The sequence below is a fragment of the Hippocampus comes genome, unplaced genomic scaffold (genome assembly GCF_001891065.2).
Source record: "Hippocampus comes isolate QL1 unplaced genomic scaffold, H_comes_QL1_v1.1 scaffold1162, whole genome shotgun sequence".
Lineage (NCBI taxonomy): Eukaryota > Metazoa > Chordata > Actinopteri > Syngnathiformes > Syngnathidae > Hippocampus > Hippocampus comes.
Window position 1 is genome coordinate 1 of NW_017805726.1, and position 7,146 is coordinate 7,146.

Below are 7,146 nucleotides of genomic sequence, written 5' to 3' on the forward strand. Positions count from 1 at the left end.
CAGGAATCCGACCCGGCGCTCAAAATTAAGTACTCACCTCCAAGAATGTCACCTATAAGAACGCAAGCGTGTTGTCGTGGACGAGTGGTTAAGGCGATGGACTAGAAATCCATTGGTTTCTTCCCGCGTAGGTTCAAATCCTGCCGACAATGATGACCTCTCGGAGAAAATTTTTCTGAAATGTTGTGGTTCTTTTGAAGAGAGTCAGCATCTTTCATGTCAAATCTCCAAACTACATTCCCTGTCGACAGGACTTCAACCTGGGTCAAGAGACCAAACGGCATTTCTTGTTCATCATTTTAATCATGGGGCCATGCCAACATTTGTGCCTCAAAAAAACTGCCATTGTGTCTGGACTCCTGCATAGGCTGAAGCGACCCTCAAAATTATTCTCCTACAAAAATGTCACCCAATAAACATCAAATCAGTTGTCGTGGCCGAGTGGTTAAGGCGATGGACTTGAAATCCTTTGGGTTCTTCCCGTGTAGGTTCAAATCCTGCCGACAACGATCATCTCTCGGAGAAACATCTTCTGAAATGTTGTGCTCCTCTTCGACAGAGTCAACATCTTTAATGTCAAATCTCCAAACTGCATTCCTTGTCAACAGGACTTCAACCTGGGTCGAGAGACCAAACTGCCACCATTTTAATCATGGGGCCACACCAACATTTGTGGTGCAAAATAGCCGCCATTTTCTCAGAAATCCTGCACTCAAAATTAAGTACTCTCCTCCAAAAATGTCACCGATAAGCACATAAGTGTGTTGTCGTGGCCGAGTGGTTAAGGCGATGGACTTGAAATCCATTGGGTTCTTCCTGCGTAGGTTCAAATCCTGCTGACAACGATCACCTCTCGGCGAAGCATTTTCTGAAATGTGCTTCTTCTCTCTCCTACAAAGTCAGCATCTTTCATGTCAAATCTCCAAACTGCGCTCCCTGTCGACAGGACTTCAACGTGGGTCGAGAGACCAAACTGCATTTCTTGTCTTTCCGTCTCACCACAAGGCCATGCCAACATTTGAGCTGCAAAGTCACAGCCATTGTCGCAGGACTAGGGCTCAGGCTGAAACGAGACCCTCAAAATTATTCTCCTACAAAAATGTCACCCAATAAACATCAAATCACTTGTCGTGGCGGAGAGGTGCAGGCGATGGACTTGAAATCCATTGGGTTCTTCCCGCGTAGGTTTAAATCCTGCCACAACGATCACCTCTTGGAGAAATATTTTCTGAAAAGTTGTGCTCCTCTTCGACAGAGTCAACATCTTTAATGTCAAATCTCAAAACTGCATTCCCGGTCGACAGGAATTCAACCTGGGTCTAGAGACAAAACTGCATTTATTTTCCATCATTTTAATCATTGGGCCACGCCAAAATTTGTGCCTCAAAATAACTGCCATTTTCTCTGGACTCCTGCTCAGGGTGAAACGTGACCCTCAAAATTATTCTCCTACAAAAATGTCACCCAATAAGCATCAAATCAGTTGTCGTGGCTGAGTGGTTAAGGCGATGGAATTGAAATCCATTGGGATTTTCCGGCGTAGGTTCAAACCCTGCCGACAATGTTCACCTCCTGGAGAAATTTCTTCTGAAATGTTGTGCTTCTTTTGAAGAGAGTCAGCTTGTTTAAAGTTAAATCGCCAAACTCCATCCCCTGTCGACAGGACTTCAACCTGCGTCGGCAGACCAAACTGCATTTCTCATCCATCATCTTCACTGTGGGGCCACACCACCATTTGTGGTGTAAAATAGCCACCATTGTCTCAGCACTAATGCACGGCCCTCAAAATTAAGTTCTCTCCTACAAAACTGTCACCGATAGCGAAAACAACTGTGTTGTTGTGGCCGAGTGGTTAAGGCGATGGACTTGAAATCCATTGGGTTCTTCCCACGTCGGTTCAAATCCTGCCGACAACGATCACTTGTTGGCGAAACATTTTCTGAAATTTTGTGCTCCTCTTCGACTGAGTCAACATCTGGAATGTCATATCCCCAAACTGCATTCCCTGTCGACAGGACTTCGACCTGTGTCGAGAGACCAAACGGCATCATTTGATGGACCAACGTCCATCATTTTAATCATGGGGCCACGCCAACATTTGTGCCTCAAAATAGCAGCCATTGTCCCAGGACTCAGGCACAGGGTGAAACGTGACCCTCAAAATTATTCTCCTACAAAAATTTCACCCAATAGACATCAAATCAGTTGTCGTGGCCGAGTGGTTAAGGCGATTGACTAAAAATCCATTGGGGTCTTCCAGTGTAGGTTCAAATCCTGTCAAGAACAAGGATAAATAGTGTCTCCAAATCTTCTGAAATGCTGTGCTTTTGTTCGAGAGAGTTTGCATGCTTTAAATCAGAAATCCCCAAACTACGGCCCACGGGCCGCCTCTGTATTTGGCCCGCCCCCCCTGAACAATACCAGAGTATTTTGATTTATTTTTCATTAATGTGTATTTTTATTTGATAGTAAAGTTGGGCTTTTGCATTAAAATGTTCCTTAGTTCTGAACTATTTTCGGTAAACCTTTTACCGATGGAGAGTTTGTGAAGAAATGCATGATCGCTGTCACGGAGGAGGTGTGCCCCGAGAAGGAAAACGTCTTCAATAGCGTGAGTCTATCAGCGAGTACAATCACCAGACATATTGAAGAAATCGTGGGAAATGTATATGCCCAGCTGCAGCAGAAGATGAAAGATTTTGAATTTTTTTCATTTGCATTGGATGAGAGCATGGACGTGCAGGACACAGCACAACTGCAAATTTTTATTTGTGGAGTTAGCGCGAACTTTGAGATGTGTGAGGAGCTGGCAGCCCTCCAAAGTCTCAAAGGGACTACGACGGGGGAGGATATTTTTGGGCCACACCAATAATTGTCGTGCAAAACAGCCGCCATTGTCTCCGGCACTGCCCTCAAAATTATGTACTCTCCTCCAAAAAATGTGACCTATAATAAAACAACTGTGGCCGAGTGGTTAAGACAATGGACTTGAAATCCATTGGGTTCTTCCCGCGTAGGTTCAAATCCTGCCGACAACGATCATCTCTTGGACAAATATTTTCTGAAATGTTGAGCTCCTCTTCGACAGAGTCAGCATCTTCAATGTTAAATCTTCAAACTGCATTCCCTCCCTACAAAATATTGTCTGCTTAAAGAAAGACAGAAAATACATCACACCTTTTTTAAATCACAACACGTGCTTTGTTGACCACCAGTATGCAGTTTTGCATTGTTTTTCGTATTTTTCCCAAACACATCATCTTTCTTCCATTTTTCTTGATGTGACGGTCCATGAGAGCAATTTGGACGCCCCATCAGAAAACGTGGCAAGAAATCCAAATCAAATGACATTTCCACAGATTTAAACATTCCAATCGTTCCTCCAGCTGGTAGCCGGCACTCCTTTGGGCCTCATCGCTAACCACAGTTCCATCGACGGCCTGGCGGTTGAGAACATCACCTTCACCTTCAGCTCCACTCTCATGACCGGAGGATGCAGGGTGTCCGTACGTCCACCCACTCTTATTACATTGTGTGGTCTTGTAGTCATGAATGCCATTTGTAATCGTCTTTACATGCCACAAGATGGTGTCAAGAGACTACTGGTACTTGTGTCTCCACGAAGCTCCGCACTTAACTTGAAATTGTTTTGCTGAAAATTTGCAGCTGTTGTGGTCTTTCCGAAACACCCTACTTAACATTGTCTATACAGAAATTGGCATCAAGGGAGTATATATGAATGATATATCTTGACCGAGAGACAAGCTCTGTGTCAGGGAGGAGCTAAGTTCAGTCTTGGTTGTGAGCAGAGTGTTTCCTCTGAAACGCAGTCATCTGTAAGCTGTCTAGGGTGACGATGTTAGATTAAGTTGCAGTGATATTCAAGTGTTTGGGAATCATTTTGGTGAAATACAGGCTAAATGTTTGACAATGAGTGTTTTTGTGGGGGGTTGTACACAGGGCCAGTCCACCTCTCTGGGATTCACCAGCCTTCTGGACAACGGCCTCAACTATTGCAACCTGTACGATCTGCTCTCAGGTTAGCCACTCACATGCAAGGGAGAGACATTTTAAGCAATACCATGCTAACCCTAATGTGTTTTCATTTTTCCTTCAGCTAGCGGACTGGCCAGCGGACCTGGATTCATGGAGATGACCAACGAGTGGGCTTGCCTGGGTTACGGACTTGCCACATGCAAAGCTTGAAAGAAAAGAAAGAAAGAAAAAGAAAGCAACAAAAAACTTATTCTGTCTTTTAAGCATTCAAATGGTGTCCTGCGCATCTTATAGTTGACGTTTGCCGATGCTTGATCGAAACGCTCTGTGGGCATCTTGTGTCAGAAAGAGTTCTCCATCATGAATATGTTTGTGCATTTATGGTGTATGTACTGTTCCTTGAGCACTTCAACTACTTTCTGCTGCATGTTTAAAAAGTGTTTGCATTTATTCGAAATGATGAATTATTAAAAACCAAAATCCTGATGAACAAATATGCTATTTTGTCGGTGTTTGTGTGCCAGAGGGACAAGAATCCGACTTGATAATAGGATTATATGAGCCATGTCATTTCTATTCTACTGAAGAGATGGGACCTGGTTAAACGTATAAGGTCCTAACAGTGGGCAGAAAAATAAAACTGCAAAATATTATTGATGTATCGAAGCTTTTTTTTTGAATGCAGTATGACTATTCATTCATTCATTCATTTTCCGAACCGCTTGATCCTCACTCGGGTCGCGGGGGGTGCTGGAGCCTATCCCAGCTGTCTTCGGGCAGTAGGCGGGGGACACCCTGAATCGGTTGCCAGCCAATCGCAGGGTACATAGAGACGAACAACCATCCACGCTCACATCCACACCTACGGACAATTTAGAGTGTTCAATCGGCCTGCCATGCATGCTTTTTGGAATGTGGGAGGAAACCGGAGCACCCGGAGAAAACCCACACAGGCCCGGGGAGAACATGCAAACTCCACACAGGGAGGCCAGAGCTGGAATTGAACCCGGCACCTCTGCACTGTGAAGTCGACGTGCTAACCACTGGACGACCGGGCCGCCTGCAGTATGACTAGTTGGTTGTAAAAAAAAAATTGAGGGCTGTGTGGCATCCACCCAACCAACAAATGGAAAAAATAAGGGGGCGAGGGTGGGTTAATCAACAAGGGCACTCTGATATACTCCCAGATAATTACTCCGAGTTTGTGCTTCAATTGAATCTTTTGTGATATCAGTTCAGGAACTATTTGTACGACGGAGCCCCTGCATGTTTGCACTGACAGGGAAGAAATTTATCCAACAAAATTGTCACCTATAACCAAAACAAGTGTGTTGTCGTGGCCGAGTGGTTAAGGCGATGGACTAGAAATCCATTGGGTTCTTCCCGCGTAGGTTCAAATCCTGCCGACAACGATCACATTGGAGAAAGTTTTTCTAAAATGTTGTGGTTCTTTTGAAGAGAGTCAGCATCTTTAATGTCAAATCTCCAAACTGCATGTCCTGTCGACAGGACTTCAACTTGGGTCGAGAGACCAAACTGCATTTCTTTATCTTTCGTTTTCACCACAAGGCCATGCCAACATTTGTGCTGCAAAGTAGCAGCCATTGTCGCAGGACTCGGGCTCAGGCCGACCCTCAAAATTATTCTTCTACAAAAATGTCACCCAATAAACGTCAAATCAGTTTTCGTGGCCGAGTGGTTAAGGGGATGGACTCAAAATCCATTGGGTTCTTCCCACGTAGGTTCAAATCCTGCCGACAACGATCACCTCTCGGCGAAGCATTTTCTGAAATGTGCTCCTCTTCTTCAGAGTCAGCATCTTTCATGTCAAATCTCAAAACTGCATTCCCTGCCGACAGGACTTTAACCTGGGTCGAGAGACTGAACTGCATTTCTTGTCCATCATTTTAATCATTGGGCCACGCCAACATTTGTGCCTCAAAATAACTGCCATTTTCTCTGGACTCATTCCTCAGGGTGAAACGCGACCCTCAAAATTATTCTCCTACAAAAATGTCACCCAATAAGCATCAAATCAGTTGTCGTGACTGAATGGTTAAGGCGATGGATTTGAAATCCATTGGGATTTTCCGGCGTAGGTTCAAATCTTGCCGACAATGATCACCTCCCGGAGAAAATTCTTCTTAAATGTTGTGCTTCTTTTGAAGAGAGTAAGCTTGTTTAAAGGTAAATCGCCAAACTCCATTCCCTGTCGACAGGACTTCAATCTGTGTCGAGAGAACAAATGGCATTTCTTGTCCACCATTTTAATCATGGGGCCACGCCAACATTTGTGGCTCAAAATAGCAGCCATTGTCCCAGGACTCAGGCACAGGGTGAAACGCGGCCATCAAAATTATTCTCCTACAAAAATGTCACCCAATAAGCATCAAATCAGTTGTCGTGACTGAATGGTTAAGGCGATGGATTTGAAATCCATTGGGATTTTCCGGCGTAGGTTCAAATCCTGCCGACAACAGTCACCTCTTGGCGAAACATTTTCTGAAATGTTGTGCTCCTCTTCGACAGAGTCAGCATCTGGAATGTCAAATCTCCAAACTGCATTCCCTGTCGACAGGACTTCAATCTGTGTCGAGAGAACAAATGGCATTTCTTGTCCACCATTTTAATCATGGGGCCACGCCAACATTTGTGGCTCAAAATAGCAGCCATTGTCCCAGGACTCAGGCACAGGGTGAAACGCGGCCATCAAAATTATTCTCCTACAAAAATTTCACCCAATAAACTTCAAATCAGTTGTCGTGGCTGAGTGGTTAAGGCGATCGACTTGAAATCCATTGGGATCTTTCAGCGTAGGTTCAAATCCTGTCAGGAGCATGTATAAATAGTGTCTCCAAATCTTCTGAAATGCTGTGATTTTTTTTTTCTAATTGTTTATTGAACATACAATACAATGACGGATTGACAAAAGGCAAGCAAAAGTTACAAAAGGAAAAATAAAAAAAGTAAATAAAATAAACATCATCACAGTTATATGCTCAAAGGAGTAGGAAGAAGTATACAACTTATCTAGTCCGACCCCTTGTTGTGTAAAAATATAAATTGATCCTTTTTCAATACCAAAGAAAAGGAAGAGATCTACATCTCATCAAATACTTTTACCCTTATGTGTACTGTACTTATCTATTT

At 43.9% G+C, this 7,146-nt stretch overlaps 1 long non-coding RNA gene and 9 other non-coding genes across 10 annotated transcripts; all 10 read left to right on the plus strand.

Annotated features, from left to right (window-relative positions):
• The first annotated feature begins 70 nt into the window (after positions 1-70).
• trnas-aga (transfer RNA serine (anticodon AGA)) lies at positions 71-152 on the plus strand. The gene has a single exon. It is a non-coding gene; the product is annotated as a tRNA-Ser (tRNA).
• Positions 153-427: 275 nt separating this feature from the next.
• Positions 428-509, plus strand: trnas-uga (transfer RNA serine (anticodon UGA)). The gene has a single exon. It is a non-coding gene; the product is annotated as a tRNA-Ser (tRNA).
• Positions 510-763: 254 nt separating this feature from the next.
• On the plus strand, positions 764-845 carry trnas-uga (transfer RNA serine (anticodon UGA)). Its single transcript has one exon. It is a non-coding gene; the product is annotated as a tRNA-Ser (tRNA).
• Positions 846-1,482: 637 nt separating this feature from the next.
• Positions 1,483-1,564, plus strand: trnas-uga (transfer RNA serine (anticodon UGA)). Its single transcript has one exon. It is a non-coding gene; the product is annotated as a tRNA-Ser (tRNA).
• Positions 1,565-1,834: 270 nt separating this feature from the next.
• trnas-uga (transfer RNA serine (anticodon UGA)) lies at positions 1,835-1,916 on the plus strand. Its single transcript has one exon. It is a non-coding gene; the product is annotated as a tRNA-Ser (tRNA).
• Positions 1,917-2,204: 288 nt separating this feature from the next.
• trnaf-aaa (transfer RNA phenylalanine (anticodon AAA)) lies at positions 2,205-2,286 on the plus strand. Its single transcript has one exon. It is a non-coding gene; the product is annotated as a tRNA-Phe (tRNA).
• A 1,113-nt stretch (positions 2,287-3,399) lies between these two features.
• Positions 3,400-4,318, plus strand: LOC109523801 (uncharacterized). Its single transcript, XR_002169852.1, has 3 exons — positions 3,400-3,506; positions 3,961-4,039; positions 4,118-4,318. It is a non-coding gene; the product is annotated as an uncharacterized LOC109523801 (long non-coding RNA).
• A 1,008-nt stretch (positions 4,319-5,326) lies between these two features.
• trnas-aga (transfer RNA serine (anticodon AGA)) lies at positions 5,327-5,408 on the plus strand. Its single transcript has one exon. It is a non-coding gene; the product is annotated as a tRNA-Ser (tRNA).
• A 269-nt stretch (positions 5,409-5,677) lies between these two features.
• On the plus strand, positions 5,678-5,759 carry trnal-caa (transfer RNA leucine (anticodon CAA)). The gene has a single exon. It is a non-coding gene; the product is annotated as a tRNA-Leu (tRNA).
• Positions 5,760-6,393: 634 nt separating this feature from the next.
• On the plus strand, positions 6,394-6,475 carry trnas-uga (transfer RNA serine (anticodon UGA)). Its single transcript has one exon. It is a non-coding gene; the product is annotated as a tRNA-Ser (tRNA).
• The last annotated feature ends 671 nt before the right edge of the window (positions 6,476-7,146 follow it).